Raw genomic sequence first — 26,897 nt, forward strand, 5'->3', positions numbered from 1 at the left:
AAGTTAGTTGTGTATCTGGGTTAATCAGATGGAGGTGTAGAAGGGTAAATATGATCCTTTTGGGTTGAAGGGAAGTGGTTCTAGGTTTGGTCTAACGGTTAGAGGACTCTCAGTAGCACAATCAAACAAATTGATTTGTGGGTTGAAAATGTTCCAGAATCAATAGACAATCAGCTCTGCTGGTGTGCGAGTTTTTAGTCTGCTATGTTGAATCTTTGTGGGATCTGAGGTATTGAGGGTGTGAAAGTGTCAAAGGACATTGGAGTGGAGAGATCTAATTCAGCTGAGTTAGTTAAATTAGTCAGGTTAGATTTGAGTCAGCAGGGGAGTGCTGACAGGTTCAAATAGGTCCTGAGGCAAGGCATTTGAAGGTTGTCAATATGCTAAAGGACATTTTGGGAACTTGGAGGACAAGTATCTGACTAGGGTTAGCACAACAAGTATATGATTTAGGTTACAACAATCAACTAATCAGTTGGGTTTCAGGTTATAAATTTTTTGGTCAGCTGGTTGTCAGAGGAGGTCAGATGACAAGTTAGGAGTGAAGATCAAAGTTGTGGGAGGTCAGGTTTAACCTAGGAGGACAATTTGTGGAGTCACCTCCAAGGTTAGAGGATATCAGATGAGTTGTAAAGTGCCTTGGAGTTGTGATTTTGGTGTTCCCCACATCCGATTTTAGTATATATTCTTCTTGTGGTGATATAGAGGCCATCACATGTTTTGGGATTGAGTGTTTCTATGATATTTATTTTGCTGGTGTTGTGGTGCTAGTATATAGTGTCCTTCTCATGATGGTGTGTTGGGATGGGGTATAGAGAGGCAGACTCCCCCGACGCATCAGTGACGGTGGGTTTTCCCCAACCTTGACCCGATCTTGGATCTCCAAGACCTAGAATACAAGCAACTCATCATGAGAAGAAATCCTTTACTCAAGCCTCATCTTATGCACCAAGCCCTCTTACAGATCACTCCTTTCAATCCCACCACTCTGATACAGGCAAAGGTTTATAAAACAATGGCTCAACTTACCGGTTTACCATACCCGTTAGTGGGGGACCACCCAGAAGTAAGAGAGCTGAGACAGTTGGATCACCCATAAACGTTGTGGTTGAATGTGGCAAGAGGCTCAAGGCTAGTTAACCCGTGGCTTGCTAATTCACTCAAGATCTACATCGTCGCATTCATGATTGCCCATGCTTATAGGTGATGGAAGGGGGAGTATTCAATAGACTCATGGCAAGGCTATTAGGAAATCTAAATAGACATTGATTGGCCAGGTTGCAGTGGGAACAACTTTGGTATCCAATTGGGTGTAGTGGAGACTACCATTCCTATCCATAAAGGAATATGATGAAATATATAGAGAATCTCTAATATTTCTTCAAATCGACCCATTGTATATGCCAATCAAACAAAGATTCATCACTGCCAAGAATCCGAGGAAAGGCAGGCTCGTGATTCACATTTCATCTACAACTTTCCTTACTTCAAGCACAACAAGAATAAGGAGACTTAGCATTAAATGTTCCTCTTTTATTAAAAAATAAGGTGTAACGTTATAATTCACAAGTACAATTGGCAATGTAGAGTATTTGGAAGATAAGTTTGAGAATGGATTAATTCCATCAGGTGCTAGTCCAAGCCGTAGATTTCAAGGCTCATCCTTGAAGATAGGATATGACCGATTTGACATTGTCAACAAACAACGATAGTTCATGCTCACCACAATAGTATATACATGGTGCAGGTAATCCCCAATCCAACTATAGTGGCCACTGTGCAGTTCTTCAAGCTAATTATACTTCTCATTGATATCTATGACAATTATGTCTTCATCTATAACTACCGTGAGGGGATGCACTTTGACCTCAAGAAAGGACCTTCTGATAGTGGAATCATGTAGTACTATCATTGGCTACATTTTCTACCCTCTTATATGCATACCACTTTGATTGATACCAATTTTTGGAGGCTTCTCTACAATCTTCGCCAAACTCTTTGCATCCTTCAGACAATTAAAGAGCCGCTACAAGTAGTATCTAAGGCAACATGCCCTACGACAATAGATTTGAGGACAAAATCTCTAGCAGGTAGGGGGATGTTAACCCCATTTTGAGGTTAACCAAACATCTCTCTATTGTTACATAAGAGAGATAGCACATTAAGTGTCATGAAATGGCACTATAAATGTTGTAATTATGAGAATGGCTACTGGAAATACCATAAATTATGTATCTTCTTGTAATCATCTAGTTCATTTCTCTTTAAGATTTGAGCACCTAACTGTGAAGAAGGGCCAATTGTATAAATAACAACGTTCTTATAATACAAGAAACAATTCCCCTTTGTGCCAATTGAGTCTAATCTTATCTCCTTACTCTCTTGTGTCTATGGTGAGAGAGAGAGAGTTGAGAGAGAGAGAGGGAGAGAGTGTGTGTGAGAGAGAGAGAGTGAGTGAGGAGAGAGAGCTGAGTCTAATCTTATCTCCTTACTCTCTTGTGTTGATGGTGAGAGAGAGAGAGAGTTGAGAGGAGAGAGAGAGAGCTTCATTCTTGGTGCATGTTCCTCTTATAATTGTGTATATGATTATGAGAGTAGAGAGGAGAGAGAGTCCTTATATATGAATAGAGGAAACCTCATAGTGACATCTTGAGGAGGAAGCAAAGGAATGGAGCTAGCTACCACTAGCATAGCTTGGAGTCTTCAAAGATACGAGATTGGATATACCAACAAGTTTTCCATGATGTGTTAAGGTATTTGTTAAGAATCATGGATCTAGGGTGGCTCAGAGCAATCAATTGAATCCATGGTGAGGCTTTAAAAAAATACTAATACAAGATTATTCTAGAGGTTAACCAATCACACAATAATAAGGACATAAGCTCAATAATCTCATTACAATAATCAAGGTTCATACACCCATATGTATAGCCTTGGGAAGGGCTTCAATCCATGCTTTGTGTGCACCCTGTTGAGATATCGAGCTCAACTAGTGCTATGGCAGACATTAATGACCCTCTTGGGTGATAGCTTCCGCACTTATGTCACTAGTGGTTGGTGAGATTATGGTCGATATGTTGCCAAGGATGACAGGCTGTGTGACAACCATTTTGGAGTACTAGAGTTATGGCATAGTTATAGCGCCAGCTTATATAGTTGGGTTCATACTATAGACCAACCACTTTGTATGTTGTAGGAGAGTACTTTCCCTTTATGTATGTACTCTTATATTTTAGTTATATGGCATAGTTATAGCGCCAGCTTATATAGTTGGGTTCATACTATAGACCAACCACTTTGTATGCTGTAGGAGAGTACTTTTCCTTTATGTATGTACTCTTATATTTTAGTTATATGGTTGTAGAGAAGAGAAGAAGATAGAAAAAAATTCAGCCATCCATCTCTCTTGTGTCTTGCACTCTTTTGTGTGTGTGTGTGTGTGTGTGTGTGTGTGTTTGCTTGCAAAAAGGACTCAAGCTCTTTCTTTCCCCCACATTCTCTTTATGGTATCAGAGCTCCGGTTTGTGTGAGAGCTAAGGAGGCAAGCAAGAGGCAAGAACAAGCAAGTAAGGAAGCAATACACGGGTAAGAGCATTACGATCTCTTTCCCTTCTTGGTTTAGGTACAACACCCCTCGGTAGCTCCAGGAGCTACAGATCTCCAATTGAGGAGTTGTCTCCACAGGCTTGGAGGTGCATGTGTGGTATGTAGTACGTTGTGCTACACTTTTGCAGTTGGAATTGTATTTCAGGCACATCTCGATCTCTGTTTTGTCATTACAAGGTATTTTTGATAGTTTTGGAAAGTTCTGGTCGAGAACTATCACACCAGTTGAAATCTGGCTTTGTTGCAAATGCAACAGTGCATTTTGGGAGTCCAGACAGTGTTTGCACATGTATTGTTGACATTGGGTGTATGTACATGTACTTTGGTCAGATCTGGTGACCTAAAAGTTGTGCTGAAGTACCACTGCAGTAGTCATACTACTGTGTTATAGGTTGCATATAGAAATTATCTATTGCAGATATTTAATTGTTTGCAAGAAAACATGTCTGATGAAATCAATCAGATTTTCAATGAGAAGATGGACAAGAACAACTTCTATGCCTGGAAGTTTAGAATGACTAATTTCCTTATGGGTAAAGGATTTTGGGACGTTGTTTGAAGAGAATGCCACTTTAGCAGACATGAAGGCATTTAAGGATTGGAACCAGTGTGCAAGGAAAGTCATATATTGGCTTTCAATTAGTGTCACAAATGTGATGATAGAACACATATACACAATGCCAACACTCCAACAGTTGTGTGGCAGAATTTGATGCAAATGTTCCAGACCAACACAAGGCAAGGAAGTTGCAGCTAAAGCAAGAGCTGCATACTGTGGAAAAGAAAAGCATGTCTATCAATGAGTATGGTTTAAAGATCAAGGGCATTGTTGAATCCCTTGGGTCCACCAACATATTGGTGGAAGATGATGATTTGGTGAGTGTCTGTTTGAATGGGCTTGGCAAAGAGTACAAGACATTCAAGACCTTCATTACAGTCAGGGAGAATATTCCCAACTTTCGGGACTTGGTGTCTATGTTGATAATAGAAGAAAAGCTTTAGGTGAGGACTCCTCTTCACAAAGCAAAAAGCTTTAGGTGAGGACTCCTCTTCACAAAGCAAGAACACATTAGAACATGCCTTCTACACCAATTCAGGTAGAGGTAGAAGTAGAGGTCATTGTCGAGGCCAAGGTGGTGGCCCACAAGGAAATCATAATTTTGGACAACAACAGTCTAATGATTCATAGCAGCAATCATACACAGGTGGAAGAGGCTATTCTAGAGGCAAGGAGAGCCAGTGCTATTATTGTGGCAAACTAAGGCACATGGCAAAGGTCTACTATAAAAAACAAAATGACATTAAAAGTGGAAAGTTACATCAAGGCATCTATGCATCATCTAGTAAATAGGGAGGTGATGACAGAAGTGAGCAACTATTTGTGATGCAACACATGCTCAGTTCCATAATAGGAGATGTGTCAAGATCTCAAGATACATGGTATGTGGATTATGGTTCCCCTAACCACATGACCAGTCATGCTGAGTGGTTTAGAGACATGTAGAAAATAGAAAAACCAGGTTATATAGAAACAGGAGATGATACTGCGCATTCCATTGCGTATGTTGGTAAAGTGACATTGTCTATGCAAGATGGCAAAGTGAAGCACTTGGCAGATGTACTTCATGTTCCAAATATTACAAAGAACTTGGCTTCTGTTGGACAGATGGTTGAGCAGGGTCTACAAGTGAGGTTTAATCCTCAAGGATGTTTTGTGGAAGACTTCAAAAATCAGTGTCGCTTGGTAGCAAAGGGTAATAGAAAGGACAGGATGTTTACTTTGGATGTGAACATTCTTGAAGTAAAGGTAGCCATGTTTGTGCATGGAACAGGTGTGATTGCAGCTATTGACATATGGCATAAGCGCATTGGTCACGTGAATGTACAGCGGACTAAAGTCTATGCAAGCCCAAAATATTATTGCAGGTTTGCCAAAGTTTAAGGTTGATGGCATGCACAAAGTATGTGAAGCATGCCAGCTTGCTAAGCATGCAAAATATGCTTTCCCACATGAAAAGCATGTTAGTTCAAGCCCATTAGATGTCATACATTTAGATGTATGGGGACCAACCAAGACTGCAACAATTGTAGGTTGGTTGCAGGTACTATGTTACATTCATTGATGACCATACTAGGAAAGTGTGGGTTTACTTAATAAAGGAGAAAAGTGAGGTGTTTGCTCACTTTCAGAGATTTAAAGCCTTGGTTGAGAAGAAAAAAGGCATACAAATAAAATGCCTGAGATCAAATGGTGGGAGAGAATATTTCTCCAATGAGTTCAATGATGTTCTAAGGAATTAGGGAATCAAGAGATAGTTTACACTCCACAATAGAATAGTGTTACCGAAAGAAAAAACAGGCACATTGCATAAGTGGCATGTGCCTTGATGGCTGGAAAGAATATGCCACATTATTTTTGGGAAGAAGAAGTAGCAACTGCTGTGTACATTATGAACAAGACACCCACTGTAGTTGTTCAACAGAAGTTTACAGGCATAAGATCGGATGTGTCTCACTTGAAAGTGTTTGGGTGTATTGCATATGTGCATGTTCCTGATGAAGTGAGAACAAAGTTAGATCCAAAGGAAAAGAAATGCATCTTTATTGGTTATGCTATGGAGAAGAAAGGTTATAGATGTTATAACCCTACCACTCTTGAGATGTGAGTAAGCAGAGATGTTGTTTTTGACGAGATGAATAGCTGTTATGCACTAGCAATGAAGGCAACATAAGATGCAGATGTAAGAAGTGATGATGTTGCACCACATGTAGAGCAACAATCATAAGTTCTAAGTGGCTCTGGAGAGTCCTCTAGAAGTGGATCCAATGTTAGCCCATGGTCAAGCAGGTTAAGGATAGATGTAGGTACACATGTATCACGTAAGGAGAAGGAAAAGGTAGATTAACCCTTTGTGCTTGATTTGTTAGCAGGTCACTCATATGTGGATGGTGACTCTAGCGGCTTGAGTAGAGCCTTGATGAGGAGCTTGGCATTCCATCTGTGGGGTTACTCTTGGTGTGAGGAGAATGAAGACTGTTTTGAGGACACCTTGCAGCAGTGATCTAGGTGTACGCAAGTCTACGAGGGTTGGTTACCTTGTTGACAGGTTGAGATATGATGGATATATAGTCCATCATTATTCTTACACGGTTAAAGCAATACAAGAATTGGAGCCCACTTGTTTTGAGCAGGCACTTGAAAATAAGAAATGGGAAGATGCCATGAATGAGGAAATGGTAGCATTGGATACAAATGCAACATGGGAGTTAGTGCCTTTGCCTAAGGAAAAGAAGGCAATTGGATGTAAGTGGGTGTATTAAGTCAAGCATAACCCTGATGGTTCAGTGAATAGGTATAAGGCAATATTGGTGGCCAAAGGTTATGCGCACAGACTTATGGCATTAACTATGAAGAGACATTCAGCCCGATTTGCAAGAATGGCAACTGTGAGAGTTGTCATTGCTATGGCTACAACAAAGGGTTGGTCTTTACATTAGGTGGATATAAAGAATGCCTTCTTGCAAGAAGAAGGCATTCTTTACATCAGCAGGTGGTCTTTACATCAGGTGGATGTAAAGAATGCCTTCTTGCATGTAACCTGCCCCAGCAAAGTAAAACCACCTCTGAGCCACCGATGATGTAGGCCAAGTGGTAGATGTATGTGTGAGCACTTTAGTCAAGGTCGCGGGCACTTATAGTAGCCTTGGACACATAGAGAGAGAGAGTGTCAAGGACTATGGAGTTTAGGGACTTGAGGCACTGGTCGCGGGCTATCAAGTAAGAGGGAAACTTGGTATAGGGTCCAGGTGTGCCAGGATTATTCACTTGAGGGGAGGTGTTGAAATATACAAGTGAATAGGGTGTGTGTGGGAACAAGCTCTTGGATAGAGGCTGTAAAAGAGGAGATGTAATTATGAAAGAACCTGTGAAAAGGTGAGAAGAATCTACTGGGAGAGAATAAAGGGTAGCATGAGAGAATTTAGGAGTGTGGAGTTATTCTGGGAGATATTCAGGGAAAAGAGAAGAGGTGGAGACGCTCAAATTTCAACACTCCTGTGAGTACTCCCACCTTAATTCCCTTATGGATAGGTTGTGGGATAAACCATATGTACAAGGATTTCCCATTAAAGACGAGTACAATGCGGAAGGTAAATGAAATTAAGCCAAGTACCAGCATTAACTTGTTGAGCGTACGAGATGGCTTCATCTACAAAAAGTGCCTTTGAATGCAATCACACAAATTCAAAGCAGGAGGAGAACCTCAGCCCACCATGCCGCCGTTGCCCGCCCGCTAAAGTGTCTACTTTGCAAAAGCAGGAAACCCTAGGACATGCAAGGATCTTGTCTTCTAAAGAGGTTCCTGTACAAGCATGAGCAACTAGGTGCTCCTAAAAGAAAAGGTCCACAAAGATCGGTAAGGGAGATAGTTGTGTTATCATAAAAATGGGTTTGATGAGGGGGCAACTACTAATGTGTCATCTGACGAAGAAAAGATACTACCATTTGCGCCTCAAACAAGGAGCAAATAGAGCCCAGCATCTGCCTAAGAAGTTAGCCAAATATTCAAACCTAATTGAAGAGAAGGGGAGGCTGAAGGCCAATCAGGAGTTAGCCAAGGATTGTCAACCTTGATTGGAGGAGAAATCTCAACTAGTTCAAATTGTGGGAACTAACTTAAAACCAAACCAAGGAAACCTAGGATCTTAACAGAAGTCCTAACCACCAAGCACTCCTTGAGAACCTCCCCTGAGAGGTAGACCCAAAAGCCACAACATTCCCTCAATAGGTGGACCTTCTTGTGCTACATATCTTAAGAATCTGAGGAACGACCACCCAAGAAGTTTAGACACTGAAGTTCATATCCCTATACCCTACACCTTGAAAAGTATAAGCACAAATAGGGATAACCAGATTCATGAGCCTATGCCCATTTTGAGTGATATTGTAGGTCTCTCCTTCTTTCTGTCTTCATAAGTCCAGACTCCGCAACTCACTTTAAGGTAGCCCGATTCTATGGAAGGGTTTAAAGAATTAGATGGAAGGAAGGCTTGGGGCAGGAATGGAAGAGTAGGCTAAACTAGGAAGTTCCAAGGAGACCAATGAGGAAGGATCCATAGAAGTAGATAGAATTACCGGCGTTGCTATAGTCCGTGTGAACAAGCTAGGGTAGTATTTTGAAGGAGATGAACTTAGCTCAGCACTGCCCCTATCTTTTGATGAGCTTCAAGTCACCGCCATCCTAGATGGTGGGGTAGGAGTGAGCATTGTTACCAAACAATGCTGGGAAAAATGGAAAAAACCTCATATGGAGAAGTACAATGCATTGATTATGAAACTAGATGATGTAGCCACTGCAAAGCCCATAAAGGCCATATTAGGAAGTTTGGGAAAATCCCATTACTTTGGGAATTTGCTTTTCAATCTAATTTTTGGTGTATCTTGAGCATACCAATTCCAAGGTTATCAGAGAATATGGATTTAAAACATATTCTTCAAGAGCTTTCCAACGATATGTCACATGAGGGGGTTATGATAAGATCTTAAAAGGGCTTACCATGCCCCCCCCCCATTTTGATCTTGTAGAACAATTGAGATTTTTCCAAACTCCCCAATGTGGTCTTCAAGGCCTTCTATGGGATTTGAAGATTAAGATTCTCAGAACCAATTTCCAACACACCTTTGTGGTGATGAACTTTGGCTAGTAGCCTGTTTCCTATGATTGCATCTTAGGACGACCCTTTATGAGAGAAACCACAATGATCCATGACTGGGAATGGATCATATTTACATTTAAAAAAAAGACTGAATGCTAAAGGTCAGCCTATTCATCCAATGAGTGGGGGACCCTTGGTAGATTCAGTGTGACTACTATACAATCTACGATAATACACTTATGCCAAACATGCCATAATACATGGATGATGAGTGGGATAGCATGGAATTCACCTCTCCTAGAGCTGGGAGACTTTGAGAGAACTTGATGCACATCCTTACTACCATGTACATACTTTCAAAACACACAGGTACAAGATTTGCCATGACAGACGACGGGCAAGAGATCACATCACTCTACATGTTTAACACTGCGTGTATGCCTGATGCGAGAGCCATGAACCTGTGAGAAACAAACAGGTGGTGAGAAATGTGGTGCCATGGAACACAAGGAAGGTAGGGAGTGAGTCACATGAGCAACAGAAGAAGCATGCATATTAGAAAAACATTGGCAAAGGTTGATTTGTATGGTCATTTGTAAAAGGTGAAGTCAAAGGTCAAAAAGGTAGCACATGGAAAGTGCAAGGAGGCACATGTAGTGTGAGAATTAACGAACACATGGTTGGAACTAGGGTGCACACAAAGCATGGATTGAAGCCTTCCCAAGGCTGTAAATATGGGTGTATGAACCTTGATTATTGCAATGAGATTATTGAGTTTATGCCCTTATTATTGTGTAATTTCTTAACCTCTAGCATAATCTTATATTAGTATTTTTGTTAAGCCTCACCATGGGTTTGATTGCTTGCTAATAAACTGCCCTAGATTCATGATTCTTAACATGGTATCGCAGCCACTAGGGGTAGCTACAGCAATTGTTTAATGTGATTGAGAATTAGATTAATAAGTTAGTGGTATTTAAAAAAAAAATAGCTAGAGAGATTCTATTGAGAGCTTATCACCTCCTTATTGCCCATTACAAAGAGAGAGGAGTGAGAAAGTTCATTACCTAGCATTTTGAACAGTTTATAGGCTTCACCATTATCTGTAGAGATTGATAGTAGCTACAACAGCCATTGCAGTTATAGTATTACAGAATTTTCAAGGCTTGAGTGGAAGATTTGAGGCCTTGGCTCAATGTGATTTGTAATGGAGCCAAGGTAGCACAGCTTCCTAAGAAGGGCATAATAGAGGTTTGATAGGGAGAGCAGTTAAAAAAACAAGTGATGGTCTTCATTGCGTAGTAGTAGAGGACTACAATTAGAAAGTGAAGCTTGCTTCATAAAATTCAACTTCTCGATGGGCGCATCATCGTGGGGGCACAAAGCAAGAGCAATCAGCACAGTAGTGGAGAATGTGTAGCAAAAGTAGAAGACAAGGAAGACACTGAGCGAACTGCACACAGAAGTGAAGACGAAAGGCAGAGAAGGAGGAGGTGCATATGTAGGCAAGGCGGGAGGAGACAACTTCAGTAGTGAGACCCAAACACAGTACAAACAAAGCCTTCAGTCTCATCAAGAACGCAGCTCAGCAAATTGGTACAAATCACTTGCTATTTGATAGCCTCTTGATAACCCCACAAGATCCCAATGGTGATCCTCAACAAAACTAGATAACAAACACAGGCAGCAAGATCTCTACAGAGCAGCAAGAGCCTCCTGGTGCACGTATGATTTTTTTGTGATGATAAGGTTTTGGTGGAAACCTAAATCCAATAACCTTTTTAAAAAAAAAATCCCTAATGTTTAGTGTAAAAGAATCCTCCCCATAAGAGGTGTTCACATTTAGAAAAAGGAAATGGCCATGACCATTTTAACTTGGGCATCACATAGATCTCCATGAGCTTCTACAATAATGACATCAACAAAATCAACATCGAAAAAATTTTAAGCATTTGTAGCCTTTGTAAAAACGTCACAACCACATGACTATACAAGCTTGTTAAACATGTGTAAGCTGCCAAATGAGCACACAAAAATTCCCTCACTACCCAAGCCAACATTGTAAAGGCCACCAAATGAGTAGGCAAAAAATAATTTGAAATGTTGTAACACTCGACCACTAGTAGAGAGTAGCCAAAGTAACCGCTGGGGGAGCGGAAATCAACCAGAGCTAGAGAGTAACGAAGCTAAAGATCCTTTGCGTTACCCACCAGCCAAGCTAGAAATGAGGGGGGACGAAAATATATTGTAAAACCCGACATCCAACCACCTTGAGTAGCCCATAGAAATATGGCACCAAGGGGGGGTGTTGAGAAATGTGGTGCCATGGAGCACAAGGAAGGTAGCTCGAGTGAGTCACATGAGCAAGAGAAGAAGCATGCACATTAGAAAAGGATAGACTAAGGGAGTGAGTCACATGAGCAAGAGAAGAAGCATGCACATTAGAAAAGGATAGACTAAGGGTACATTGGCAAAGGTTGATTTGTATGGTCATTTGTAAAGGGTGAAGTCAAAGGTTAAAAAAGTAGCACATGGAAAGTGTAAGGAGGCACATGTAGTGTGAGCACATGTTTGGCACTAGGGTGTAAAGAGAATGTGGGGGAGAGAAAGAGCTTGAGTTCCTTGCAAGCAAACAAATACACACACACAAAAGAGTGCAAGACACAAGAGAGATGGATGGTCTTCTTCTCCTCTTTACAACCATATAACTAAAAGATAATAGTACATACATAAAGGGAAATTACTCTTCTATAACATACAAAGTGGTTGGGTCTATAGTGTGAACCCAACTATATGAGCTAGCACTATACCATAACTCTAGTACTCCAAAGTGGCTGTCACACAACTTGTCATCCATTGGCGGCATATCGATCATAATCTCACTAACCATGCCCGTGACATAAGTGCGAAAGCTATCACCCAGGCGGGTCATCAATGTCTATCGTAACACTAGTTGAGCTTGATATCTCAACACTCCCGCTCGAGCTCCACTCCACACACTACACTCCAAGTAAGTTCCTAAACCTCTGAAGCTTCTTTGTGCCCTATGCCTTTGTGAAGATGTCCGCCACTTGATCCTCTGTGCTAATATATACCAAATCTACTTCACCTGCTAGAACCTTCTCCCTCTCAAAGTGATAATGCACCTCAATGTTCTTTGTTCTAGCATGGTATACTAGGTTACTATCCAATTGTATGCTACTCATGTTGTCACAATAAATGATAACTGCTCTATCCACGGGCTCACCCATATCACCAAGTAGCTCTAGAACCAAGCTACCTCACAAAAGCTGCCATAGTAGCACCCCTGTACTCTACCTCTGTACTCGACAAGTCAACTGTTGGCTGCTTCTTACTACTCTAACTCACAACAGCACTCCCAAATGAGAACATAAAACCACTGGTAGATCTCCTATCTGCAACACTACTAGCCCAATCAGCATATGTGAACCATGTAGCTGTATCTCTATACCAGCTTCATAGAAAAGTCCATAGTCAACATTGGACTTTATGTACCTGAGAATCCATCTAGCCGCATCCAAGTGTGGCTTCCTAGGGGCCTGCATAAATTGACTCACAAGTCCAACATCATAACTCAAGTCTGGCCTAGTAATGGTTATGTAAATCAAGCTACCCACTATGCACCTATATGTAGTGGGATCGGGGGTCTCTCTCTCTCTCTCTCTCTCTCTCTCTCTCTCTCTCTCTCTCAGAAAAAAGATGATCCGACTCCACTTCCTTTGGAGCCTCCATGAAGTTTGCCGATGTCGTTCCTTCTTCACTGGGTTTGCTGTAGCAGTCTCTCGCCATGTGTCCTGGCTTTCCACATTTGTGGCAAGTGAAGGTCCTCCCTCCTACTCTGCCTCTTCCTCGTCCTCTTCCTCGAGAGAATCCTCCTCGGGTGAAGAATGCTTTTTCCTCTCTTGCTGTTGAGTCGAGCCCTTTCTTCTCTTTGCCTCTGCTCTCTTGCTCTAGTAGAGCTGCTTCTATCTCGTGTATCTTCAATTCAGGTACATTCTTTAGTGTTGCTACAATGTTTTCATAATCTCCCTTGTCCACACTCTTCAGAAGTACAGCTAATGCTTCATCATCTTCTACCTTTTTGCCAATAGCTGCCAGCTGTTGCTTAATGCTTTTATATTTGTTCAAGTGTGTGATTAAAGGTTCACTTTCCTTCATGTCCAATTTGTAGAATTGCATTAACAGATTTATCTTTGAATTTTTTGCTTGTGTACCAAATAATTTATTGAATTCATCCCATGCATCTTTTGTCCACTGTATCCCTGTGATGTGATGAATGATTTCATCATTTAAACTGAGTGCAATAAGTCCCAATGCTTTTTCATTCCTGCTCTTCCACTCATTTCCCCTCTCTCTGGGCATTCATCTCTCCCTTCAACTAGTCCCCACAGATTTTTCCTCATCAGCAAATACATGGTTTTTGTCTGCCATGTATAAAACTGTTCCCCATTAAATTTGGCTATTTCCTGTGCTGAACTCATGGTGATGTGAAGGGGGTCTTACCTCTTGATCCAATTTCAAGATTCAAGGGCAGTGTCTACCCTTTTACAACTCAATCTGGTGTTTAATAGATAATTACAACAATTTTATCAGCATAAAATCACCTGAAATTACACTAAATTAAGGGTAACCAATTTGTACGGGATGGTTGGAGTATCAAACCAACTCCGATTTGCAATCTGAAGCTATAGGGATCTGTATCAGATACCTAATGGTTAATTTTAATCCTCAATTATACCAAAATATAGTGATTAGTACTGATTAATCATTGATTAGCAAATTAATGCTCTGTTTTGTGTGCAAAAAATAGAGTATGCGGGGAGTCTAGATTTGGTGCCTTCCACTTCAAATGAGCTCAAATTCTTTCAAAGGCATCAATAGCAATGAGTCTAGTAGAGGATTAAGCTAAGAAACACAAGATTTGACCAAATATTGAAAGCTTAATCTCTGTTTTACCAAAGTCACCTGCAGATTTGATGAAGAGCTTGGATCTCAATGTAGACTTGATGAAATTGAATTCTGTCTTCACCAGCTTGTAGAGCATGCTTGAAAACCCCCGGGGCTAAGAGGAATTGAAGCAATTTGATTTGATGAGCACAAGATCTACAAATCACTCAGAAAAAACAGCGCTGACTTCATCGTCGATTTCTCCTGATTTACTTCGCGGTTTGCTGCGCCGTTTTGATGTGCTTGTAGCCAAAGATGTTAGCTACCATATGTGAGAAGCTTGTGCCCTAATTTAGAGTGCGCAAGGTGCTAGAGATCCTCCAGTGGCTGGGGGTGAAGGGGGAAGTGAAAAACTAACTAAAAATTTGATTTTTTGCTAATTATCTACTAATCTAGATTAATTAACTAATGGGCTCATAAACCTGATGGATTCTAGGCATGGCTCTGATACCATGTTGAAATTTGAGCATAATGATGAGCTATGGTGGATCAAACACTAGAATCAACATCATTAACAAAATGATTAGCAAATGATTAAAACGTAATTAGTGAATAATTAGCAAATAGATTAATGTAGGCATGGATACTCAAAAACCAGCAAATTCTCATTAGGGCTATGCCTCAATTTATAGAGTTTACATCAAGCATCAAATCCCATTGATTTCTCCATGATTCACTCCTAGAATATCTCCACCTCTTGCTTGATTCTCTCCACCTCTTCTCTTTTCCCTGAATATCTCCCAGAATAACTTCACACTCCTAAATTCTCTCATGCTACCCTTTATTCTCTCCCAATAGATTCTTCTCACCTTTTCACAAGTTCTTTCACAATTACATCTCCTCTTTTACAGCCTCTATCCAAGAGCTTGTTCCCACACACACCCTATTCACTTGTATATTTCAACAAGGAGTACTCGCCATCCCTTTCTTAACGAGGCACTCAGCTATTTGATGAGGTCCAGCATAGTGATAGCATTGCATAGGCAATCGTTCAGACATGTTGCTCAAGTCTCATCCCCGTGGTGTCGTGGGCTGCTAGGTATACAGGGTACATGTGCTCACTCACCCTCCATCAAGTAGTGACTCGAGATTTATGGGGGTGGGTTGCTTGGTTTGGGGGGTTTGAAGATGGAATTTTTGGTGGCTTCTCCCTCCTCACCTTCTTCAAAGATTTCCATTAGGATCAACTGGTGAATAGGGGTCACTCGAGGTGATGATGATTATGGTGGGGGGAAGGACTAGGGGTGGCATGGGTACTTTGAGTACCCTAAGTATTCCTTGTGGGGCCACTTCATGGCCAGGTTGAGGTGCATTGTGTTGTGCTAGGGCTGGCAAGGCCAACGATTTTCTTGGGCTAGTAGGCAGCAAGGCCTGTGGGAGGCCTCGCTTGAGCGACTCTTTGGTGGTAGCAGTTTGAGGTTTCGTGACTGCCCCACCTTTGGTAGTAACAACAGTAGAGAGTGGGTTTGGGTCTCAAATGTGGAAATTATGTTCTAGTGTGGTTTTCTCGACAAATCGAGCACCACACTAATTCTCACTTGGGGTAAAGATGAGGTTTCCTAGCTTTTTCATGGCTTTGGCCTACTCTCCATTGTTGGGTCATTTGCTGAATTAATGCAGCTACTAACTGCTCCACCTATTTTTAAGAGAATTCTTTTCCCTTTCCTTCCAATTTTTTTCTTGTGGTTTTGAAGGAAGCTTCTGAAGTGCCCTCATGCAATTCTCGAGAACGAGTTCCCTTGAAATTTTCCTCAAAATCCATGGTGCTTCAGTAGAATTGCTCAAAGGAGGTATTCCCCAGAGCATATAGAGAGTTATGTAGGGCTACATCTTCAAGTCCCTCTAGGAATCAACCAATTAGTCTTTTGTCTCAAAGAACTTACAGCTAGAATGGAGATATCTCACCTGGTTGATATAGTCCCAGATGGATTAGATCCCTCTTTCTATTTTACATTATGCAATTGTTCGATCGGACTCCGTTGAGTTCCTTGTCTCGAATATCCTACTTTGAAGGCCTCTTTCAAGGCATCAAACGTATCCTTGTTTTCTACTTTTAGTGATCCGAACCAGATGGATTAGATCCCTCTTTCTATTTTACATTATGCAATTGTTCGATTGGACTCCGTTGAGTTCCTTGTCTCGAATATCCTACTTTGAAGGCCTCTTTCAAGGCATCAAACGTATCCTTGTTTTCTACTTTTAGTGATCCGAACCATTGTCCTACTTTTCCATTGAGGGTGAGGCCAAAGGGACCCACCTTAACTTGATCTTCCACATGGCAAAATGCCTCATAGATTTGGTTAAACATCTCTAGAGGAGGTATGGGGTCTCAAGACTTGTCAAACTTAGTGATAAGTTTGGAGATGTGATCTTGTTTATTTCTTTCTAGTCTTGGCCCTTGCACCATCTGCGCAGGTGTTGGTGGGTGGTAAAATTCCTAAAGCTACCCCCTCCCTATTTCCATAGCTATCATCAACATTTCTGGTGTCAATCTTGCCATAGCCGGGGCTATAGTTCGGGGTGGGATACAATAGGTGGGGGAGCTAGGCCTTAAGGATATTATTTGATTTGTGGATTGTGCCTCAATGGTGGGCCAAATTACACTTTTTAAGGATCTATATGGTATCTGGGATACACCCTATGACGCGGGTATAAGCTCACACATGCAACACTACAAAAACCTGAGCTAGCATAACACAGGCTAAAGCTCATGGATGAGTATCATGACAACATAACTGGGCAATGTGTGGACTTTAAGAGAGCTATAGGTGCCAAAGAAAAAACCATCGCTCAGCTTAGAACAATAGATTATAGAGTTGAGAGCCAAGCCTAAATAGGTTCACATGCTTGACAACACTAAAAAGAAGGTGGAAATCCTCATGGATGTAGCCACAAACCTAGTGGACCTCACCATACCTCCCCAAAACTTGAGCTATAGCACTAAAGCCTCCAGCTCAATCTCCTTCAACACAACATCTACATCAACAAGGAGATCGCCACATCCACCATTCACACCATCCTCTCCAAGGTGCCTTGGACTTCCCAAATCACCCTCACCATGCTTTTCTTCCAAAACACCATCTCCTTCATGGATCCCTCCATCTTCCATTTTCCCCACATGTTCTTTGCCTTAACCTGAAGAGTTCTTAACTTCTTCGACTAGCTGGGGACGAGGAGACTAGATTGACCTTTTTGTTCCTAAAGATCTCTGCCTAGCCTCCATAGACATCATCAACACAACCATCCACTAATGGATGTAAACTCATGGGCAGTGGATGAAGCATACAACCATCTCACCTTGGAGGGCATCATGGTTTTCAAGCCTACTAGCATCCTCGTTCTGCACCGTAGAACCAGGAAGTAGCCAATGACATCTTTTCGAAATCATTCATGTGGCCTACCCACAAGACATTTTTAATGATGAATATAGGGAGGCCCGTGACTTTTTTAGATCCATGAAACTCATGCTCACTGTGAAGGAGGAGTAGGAAGACACAAGTGACACTACCAAGGACAAGGAGGACAATGATGCATCTGATAGCAAACCACCTAGAGCGGTGAGTGGGTGGGGCTGGTGGCCGAAGTGAGGCTCCCAAGGGCCCTTCCCCATCAGGCCCCTCTTCAATTGCACCTATCAGTTTCACCCACTCCAAATGCTTTGGCCAAAGGTAAGGAAAAAAGAGCAACCCTCACCCCATGAACTCCCCCTCTTGTTGCCTCCACTTGCCACTCCACCCAAGATTACACCCCTTGCCTCTCCACCAATGTTGACCTCCCCTTTTATCTTCCAAACCACCCCCACCACTTATGTCTTTAGGTGACATCCTAAATGGACTCACCAAGGCCTCAACTTTGCAAGATGGCCACTATCCCTACATGTAGCAATCTCATCTTTGGGGCTCTTAGAAGAAGAAAAATCCCATTACCCCCCCATTGGAGCAACAACATATGAACCCCCCTGACCACCCGTTAAATTGGCATGATCCACTTGGTGGCATTGATGTTAATAGAGCCATCAGGATCTTAGAAAGAGAGGCAGCACCCAAATCCCACCCCAAGATCATTGATTGGTTAATCAAAGTTTTTTTGGAAGTAAAGTTCTACCAGTGGTCAAGATCTCATTACAAGAGGGACCGAGGGGGATACAAGTGACCACATGCAAGGGGGATACAAGTGACCACATGCGAGAGCTATCCCAATCACACAAAAACTTATGTGCTAATATCCAATATGGCGATGACTTTACCTTCTCTAGGCTAAGTGCATTGTAAAGAGTACTGCTATGATGTAGCATTACATGGTAGTGATGAGTGTGAACACACTTAGGACTGACGGGGCACTGTTTCCCTCACTAGGAGGTTCCCACCCCAGTGCGTATGTACACCCTCTTATCTACTCATTTTGGGGTGTGTACTTATCTTTTGTATCTGGCACACATTTGATTATTCTAATCTAGTGAGTTTTGTGTGCACTCAAGCTTCTCTATCTTGTGTGTGTGCATTGTTGCAACCCTAACCGTAATTCCAACAATTGGTATCAGAGCTAGCTTCCTTAACACTTGATCTAGTGTCTGGCTCCCTCATCATCACAACCCTCTTTTTCTGTCTCCAATTGAGATACCCTCTGAGGAGAAGAAGGTATATATATTGTAGTGTGCTGAATTACCAAATGCCCCACTATTCAAACTCTACATTGTTCCAGAAGGGGATAAAGAGATCGTCCACTATGTGGCTAACTATCTTCCCCAAGAGAGACCCCTTAATCGAGACAAGGTCTGACGCCTTATCAAAAAAAAGGTAGCCCCCTACCAGTTAATTATTATGGGAAATTTGTATAAGCTAGGCCAAGATAGAATCATGAGGCCATATCCTTAGGAATTCGAATACACATTGACATCAATATCCATGAGCAATCTCATTTGGAGATGCTAAAAATTTGTAAAGTCTTTGATGAATGTTAGCATTTTGCTGGGATTCATAACCATGCTAGAATGCCACTACACCCCTATAGTGTCCCTACAGCCATTTGAGAAATGGGGTATTGACTTTCTCATACCAATTAGTCCAACTACTTGGGGTACTCAAGCACGGTTTATCACTGCTACTATGGACTAATTTACCAAATAGGTTGATGCCAATACTACCACAAAGGATAATGCCACAATAATAGTCAAATTCTATTATAATAATATAATTACTTGATTTGGGTGTCCACTCGACGGTAGTACAATGCAAATCCTTCCCCTATTACCCCCAGGCTAATGGATAGGCTGAAAGCACCAACAAGATTATATGTGTAATGACTAGGAACAAAAGTTACCAATTGCTCTTTGGGCTTACAAAACTTTCTACAAGGTGGCCATCCAACTTAACATATGGAATAAATACTATCATGCCTATGAAGTTCTTAGAACCAAGCTTAAGAATTGCCATCAAGGAAAGGTTGATAGGAAATATCCTAACCGATTGATTATTTGAGCTTAAATGCTCAGTTGAAACTTGCCTTCACTGCATGTAGCCAAGGCAAGTCTGCGTCAGAAAGTTGAGGCACAAGAAATAGTTTGCTGAGAAGCTTGAAGATAAAGAAACAGAAGCAATGGTTTGATGAGAAGCTGAGGATCAAAGACAAAGAAATCAAAGTCGGGGACATGGTCCTCATTCCTAGAGTGCAAACTCACATCTCAAAGGACCTACATGCACTTGACAATGTGGGGATGAAAGGATTCTTCAATGGTGGCAAATGTAGATACTACTATGGGTGCTTTAACTGCAAATGCTTTAGAGGCCATTCATCAAAAGAAAGAGAAAAAAATAAAAGTGGTTGCAACAATGAAATGAGAGACCCAAGGCTAGGCAAGACAAATTATGCAACTACCACATCTCCATTAACAAGTCCCAAGTCATCGTCATCGCTCGAGACCTAGAAGAGAAAAACTAGGAGGTGAAGCCCGTAGACTCTAGTTGGGCGCATGACCACATAAGCCAGTCTAGAACAAAAGCTAGTGCTTGTCGTGGGTGCTAGCCATAACATGATGTCCCATGGCCATGGTGGGTGAAAACCTGGTCCATGGTGGTACATCCCTTCATCGCACTGAGATCGATAATGATTAGAATACCACTAATTAAACACCACAAAGGCACAGCCCAACACCACACCTGTTATATATTCACTAAGGGGATATTTGCATGTAAAATCTCTAAAACAATTGCCTATACAAGATGCACATGAACATTCTTATCTGCACATGCACATTTCCACATCTATGCATGCACGTTCACTTTTGCACATGCATGTTCCCATCTACACTGCATGCATGTTCACTTTTGTACATGCATGTTTCCACATTTCATTTGCACACATACATTCACAGCTTTGCACCACAGACATTTAGGGTTATGACCACCCTACATATGCACATTCCGAAGAATGTTCTGCGAATGTATGTACCAACTTTTGTATGTATGTGCCTAGGCAAATGCTAAATAAACAAGGGATCCCCTCTCATTTTCCATTATTCACTCTCTAGGTAAACCAAACTCTTACTTTTTTTATTCAAAAATCTTCCACACCCTCATAGCCCTCTACAGTGTTGTGGCCATACTACCCCCCATTGTCATCATGGTAGTAGCAAAGGTAGGGGCATTAGAGAACTCATTCAACATAGTGTTTCTCACACCCACCAAGAATAGGAAAGCCACAAAAGGTCCATAAAACCTTGGAGTATTAGAGGTGGTAGCCCCACCTCTCCCCAGATGTGGAGCTTCTTTGGGAAGTTAGAGGGCACATGATCCACAATAGGATCTAGTCTCAGAAGAAGGTAAAGCACAAGCTCACCTATCACACACAGAAATACTACCAAGCCTCGCCAAAAGGCCTAAGGTCATGGAGCACAAGGATAGACTCAGACTTGGCAAGCTAATTGCTCTTCTGAAGTGGCAGGCCCACCGCCTTCTCCCCACTAGTAGGTGTGGAGCTGCCTTGGGAAGTCGGAGGGAACACAATCCATAGTAGGATCTAGTCTAAGAAGAAGGTGGAGCACAAGCTCATCTATCACACACAGGAATGCTACCAGGTATCACCACCAAAAGGCTTGAGGTCATGGAGCACATGGATATTCAGACTTGGCAAGCTAGCTGCTCTTCCAACTTGGGGGCCAAACCTTTAGCACATGCTTTGAAAAGAGATAGAAAGAGGAGATAATAGACAGTGGACACACAAAATCCTAAATGCTCTCATTTCATCATCTCACACCAAGTAGAGAAGCTCCATAGCTTTTCCTCCATTCTCTTCCACAAAACATCACACTCTACACATTATGATGAGTTCACAGTAAAATAAACCTAATACTAATGTCCATACACTTGGCTAGCTAGGCATGGCCATTTTATCCACACACACGCTGCTAGTCTAGTGTCCACATACTAATGTTATCCACTAGTTTGCCGATCTTGAATTCTTAACACTCCCCCTCAAGCTCACCATGTCCATCTCATGTACTCTAAGTCTATCTCTAAAGTACTCCTACTTCTCTTTACCAAGTGGTTTGGTAAAGATATCTGTAACCTTTTCTTTAGTCTTCGCGTATGTCAAATCTATTTGACCATCCAACACTTTCTCCTTGATGAAATGATAATAGTGTATAATAACAACTCCATCATAATGCTATCCTAAATCACCAAGTAACTTTTTCAGCTATACCACCTCACATGCAGCCAAAGCTGCTCCTCTATACTCTACCTCTGTGCTATAAAGCAATTGTGGGTTTCTTCTTGCTTCTACAACTCACTAGCACTCCCCATGCTAAATGCATACCCACTAGTAGGTCTCCTATCATAAGCACTTCCTACCCAATCTCCATTTGTGTAGCCATACACCATCACATCCTTTCTATGCTCATAAAATAAACCATAATGGGCAGTGGTCTTCACATTTCTTATGATCCTCTGAAAAACATCCAAATGTGGCTTCCTGGGACTCTACATAAACTGACTAATTAGTCCCACTGCATAACATAAATCCAGTCTAAAAATTGACAAGTAAATTAAGATGCCAACCATCTTCATGTGCATACTAACATCATCTAACTCATCACCAAGCGAATACTAACATCATCTAACTCATCACCAAGATTAGCCCTTAGCTTTATGTTCTACTCCAATGGTGTCACCACCATAGGCTTGCATCTAGTCATGCCATACTTTGCCAACATATCCAAGGCATATTGCCTTTGGCTAACTAAATACCATGTGATGTCCTAAAATAACCTCAATGCGAAGAAATAATCTTAGATCTCCCAAATCTTTCATGTCCAACTGTCTGCTTATTAATGATACCTTCACATTACCAATGTCATTCCCACAATCACATGTGACTATCAAGGCATCTACATAAATGATAATCACCACCATACCATTCTCTATCTTCTTCACATATAGTGAAGAATCTAAATTTCCCACATGAAATCCAATGCTTGTCAGATATTTGCTAATCCTATCACTCCGTGCTCATGGTGCTTACTTCAGCCCAAATAATGCTTTCTTCGATCTTCATACATGTGTGGGGAAGTTTGGGTGGACATAACCCTATGGCTGTTCCATAAACACTTCTTCTTGTAACTCTCCATTCAAGAATGTAGGCACCCAGCCTGGCCTTATACCTTTCCATGGATCCATCTGAATTTTTTAGATCCATTTACATCCAATCACATTCTTTCCTTTTGGTAACTCAGTCAAATCCCATTTATCATTATGTACAAAGACATCCATCTCTTCATCCATAGCTTTTTCCCATGCTTCTTTGCCAAAACAACCTCATCAAAAGCAAGAAGGATCCACATGCTTAACCATAGATGTCATTTATGTATAATGCATAGCATGCCAAACTGCGTGTGAATCCTGTATTGTGGATATCTCACCCTTTGTGACCTTCTCAACGGTTGTGGGTCAATACAAGCTCCCTAAGCTCTAGCATGTGGCGGTACACACCTGTCATTCCTTACACCTAGGGTTCTTAATTGGAATTTCCAAATCATCAAGACTCTTCTGAACTAGATGAGCCATAACCTGCATTTCCAATGCCAATTCCTTCATCCTTCTTCTTACCTTTGTCCAATGCACTACTCTTAGTGCTCACCTCATGTCTCAATCTCCCTAAGCATAGAATCAATTGTCACTAGTAGATGTCTCATGTGGCCCAGACAACTAGTATATTCCTCCAATGATAAGTGTACTTCCTCATTGGCATCAATGTCAACAATCGTGAAACTCTAGCTTTTCTTATACCAACTAGCCATCTCATCAAATATCACATCTCTACTAATAAGAGCCTGCCTTGACATTGGGTTGTAACATTTATATATTGTCCTATTTTGTGCATACCTAATGAACACACATTTTTTTGCTTTTGGATCCAACTTCCTACTCTTTGCATCTAGCACATGCACATAAGCAATACATCCAAAAAAATTCAAATGTCCAATGTTAGGTCTAAAACCTGTCATCCTCATCTCAGGTGTACTCTCATGTATGGCAGCTATAGGTGTCTTATTCAAGACATACACCATTGTAGCACATGTCTCTACCCAATAATACAATGGAATACTCTTCTCATTCATCAATGCTCTTGTCGCTTTACCTATCACTCTTCTTTTTCTTAGTACCCCATTTTGCTAAGGGGTATACCTGCATGTGAGCTTCCATCTAATACCAAGAACCCATCAAATCGATGTGAGGTATACTCACCACCACCATTTGTTCTCAAATCGATGTGAGGTATACTCACCACCACCATTTGTTCTCAAATACTTGATCCAGAGTGAGAACCATAATGCTTTTCTAGAAGTGCTTTTTGAACTCTTTAAACTTGCCCAATGCTTCACTCTTCTCTTTTCAGTAGTAAACCGATGTCATCGTATTGAAATAATCAATAAATGTAATGTATTACCTCCCTTGTTTATTGATTATTTTTTAGTAGGACCCAAAATATCACGATGCACAATCTCAAGTGGTCTCTTATTCATTTGACCATCTCTAGGAAATGGCAAACTTGTTTCCCAAACTGACATGTATCATATGCATGTGTGCTCCCATCATACTTTAATCTTGGTAGACTACCAACAATGCCTTTTGTTTACATAGATTTCAGCTTTTGTATATTCATCACATGTCCAATCCTCTTATGCAAAATATCAATGTCTGGCACTATCCTATGACTGTAAGAAAACATGGCCGAATTCAACTTGTTTCCCAAACTGACATGTATCATATGCATGTGTGCTCCCATCATACTTTAATCTTGGTAGACTACCAACAATGCCTTTTGTTTACATAGATTTCAGCTTTTGTATATTCATCACATGTCCAATCCTCTTATGCAAAATATCAATGTCTGGCACTATCCTATGACTGTAAGAAAACATGGCCGAATTCAACTTTGGTACGCTTACATCTAGATTCAACTGTATCCCATCTTTTTGACCTTTGGAAATCAATTTATAGCCATTCTTAAAGTCCTCAACAAAGAATCCATGCTCATTAAATTTCATTTGTAGTCCTTGTTCTACCATTTTTCCAATTGATGCCAAACTCTTTGTAATATATGGCACATACAACACCTCAGACATAGTTTTCACTCTGCCATCATACATCCTCAATGGTACACTACCAACATGTGTAATAGGATATTGTGTATCATCACTAATTGTAGCAACATATCCCTGAGTTTCTGTAGGCATCATGTTATCAAACCACTTGTATGGCATGCCATGTGATTTGATGCACCTAAATCCATATACCATGTTTCATTACTCTCTTTACGTGACATCATAGTTCCCACCATCACATGCTTCATAGTAAAACAAATCTATATGTCCCTCATTGTTGGATGATGCTGCATAGTTACCATGTTGCCCTCTACCACCACAAAGGTCATTCTTGTTTTTGTAACAATCTCTAGACATATGACCAAGTTTACCACAATAGTGGCACTCAATGCTATGCATATTCTACTATTGTGGTTGCCAACAACCTCTACAGGAGATTCAGGTCTCCCTCTAGCATGAGGATAAAAACCTCTACCACCATGTGCACCAAATGATGGTTGTGAATCTTGTTATTATTGTGGTGGCCTATCATGCCAAACCATGTCCACTTGTACATCCTCTCAAACTAGACCTCCCCCTACCTTTAGCACCTCTTTGAGTATAAAATGCTTGGTCCCTTGCATGACCACTAGTACTAGATGATGTACCTAATCCAAGATTCATTTCCTCCACAATAAGCAAACAGACCAACTCATCAAAATCTATGAGGATCACCACCTCTAACCCTTATAGAGGTTTCAAATGCCTTGTAATCTTTGCCCAAACCATTCAATTATAATAGCAACCAAATCATCATCTTCCATAGGTCACCCCAATAGATGCAAGTGCATATGCACATCCTTTAATCTCCTACACATAATCATTTATATTCCTATTGTTTTGTATCACACTACATATTTGCATCTTCTTTGGTTGAGTAGTTGTGTCATACAACCTCACCAATGTATCCCATGCAACCTTGGGATTGTCTGCATCCTAGATATGACATAACATTCCATCTATCACACAAATCAACAAATAACATAACACCTTGAATTCTCTTTTTATATAGTTCCTATGTGATGTTTGTTGTGTCAGAGTTGCATTAATTGATGGAACCCTTGGCTCTGTCTCCTCACCTATCACCAAATTCCAAAGCCCTTTGCCTTTCAAGAAGTTTGTTTGTTTGCAATCCTTCCAAATCTAGTAATTGTTTTTGTCAATCTTTTCACCAATAATCCTATCTAGACCATCACTCATCGTTTCTTTCAGTGAACACAGCTACTAACCAATGCCACCAATGCGGTATAGATGCAAACCGATTCACCACATGTACATGTAACACCTATCAAACAATGACAATGCGGTATAGATGCAAACCGATTCACCACATGTACATGTAACACCTATCAAACAATGACAATGCCAATTCACTCGCTTAGCCTTATACACTTCTAGAACACATCCTTCACATCAAGACTTGCCCATATCTTACAACATACATACATACATGTGTTCAACCTCATCTACATGTAGGCAAGATAAAATTCCACTTCTTAATAATGAGCTTCCAAAACAACTCCACAAGCTCATTTGAAATCCAAAATCACATGTATATATGCTCCACTCAAAGCATTGCATTATACATACTTGCCATTACATGGGTTGACCACTTATATGTCTTTAACTATGTCAAAACCACCTCAAAATAGCTCTCTATTTTACTGTTTTAATAGTAGGCCAAACACCTCTACTACAGCTCCTTCAATCTCTTCAAGCATCAAATAGAGACTTAAAACAAATTCATTTATCCCCATAAATCATGTCCATGTCCATATGCAAGTTCACCATAGCTTGCAATGATCAAAACCAATCAAAAAAGGCTCTCTGTTTTGCATTTATATAGGTCCGCAGGCCCACATTTTTTCTTGTTGCAGTAGCTAGATAACACATCAATTCTCTAAAGTATAATATCAATGGCCATTTTATAGTGTGTACAACTGTGGGTTCTCTGTAGCTGCCTCCTGTATAAACCTTGCTTCAATGCTTCAACAAATGTTTCAAGGCTTGTTCAAGTACAACATATACT

The sequence above is a fragment of the Cibotium barometz genome, chromosome 24, assembly GCF_041138505.1.
Source record: "Cibotium barometz isolate CiBa-2024 chromosome 24, ASM4113850v1, whole genome shotgun sequence".
Classification (NCBI taxonomy): domain Eukaryota; kingdom Viridiplantae; phylum Streptophyta; class Polypodiopsida; order Cyatheales; family Cibotiaceae; genus Cibotium; species Cibotium barometz.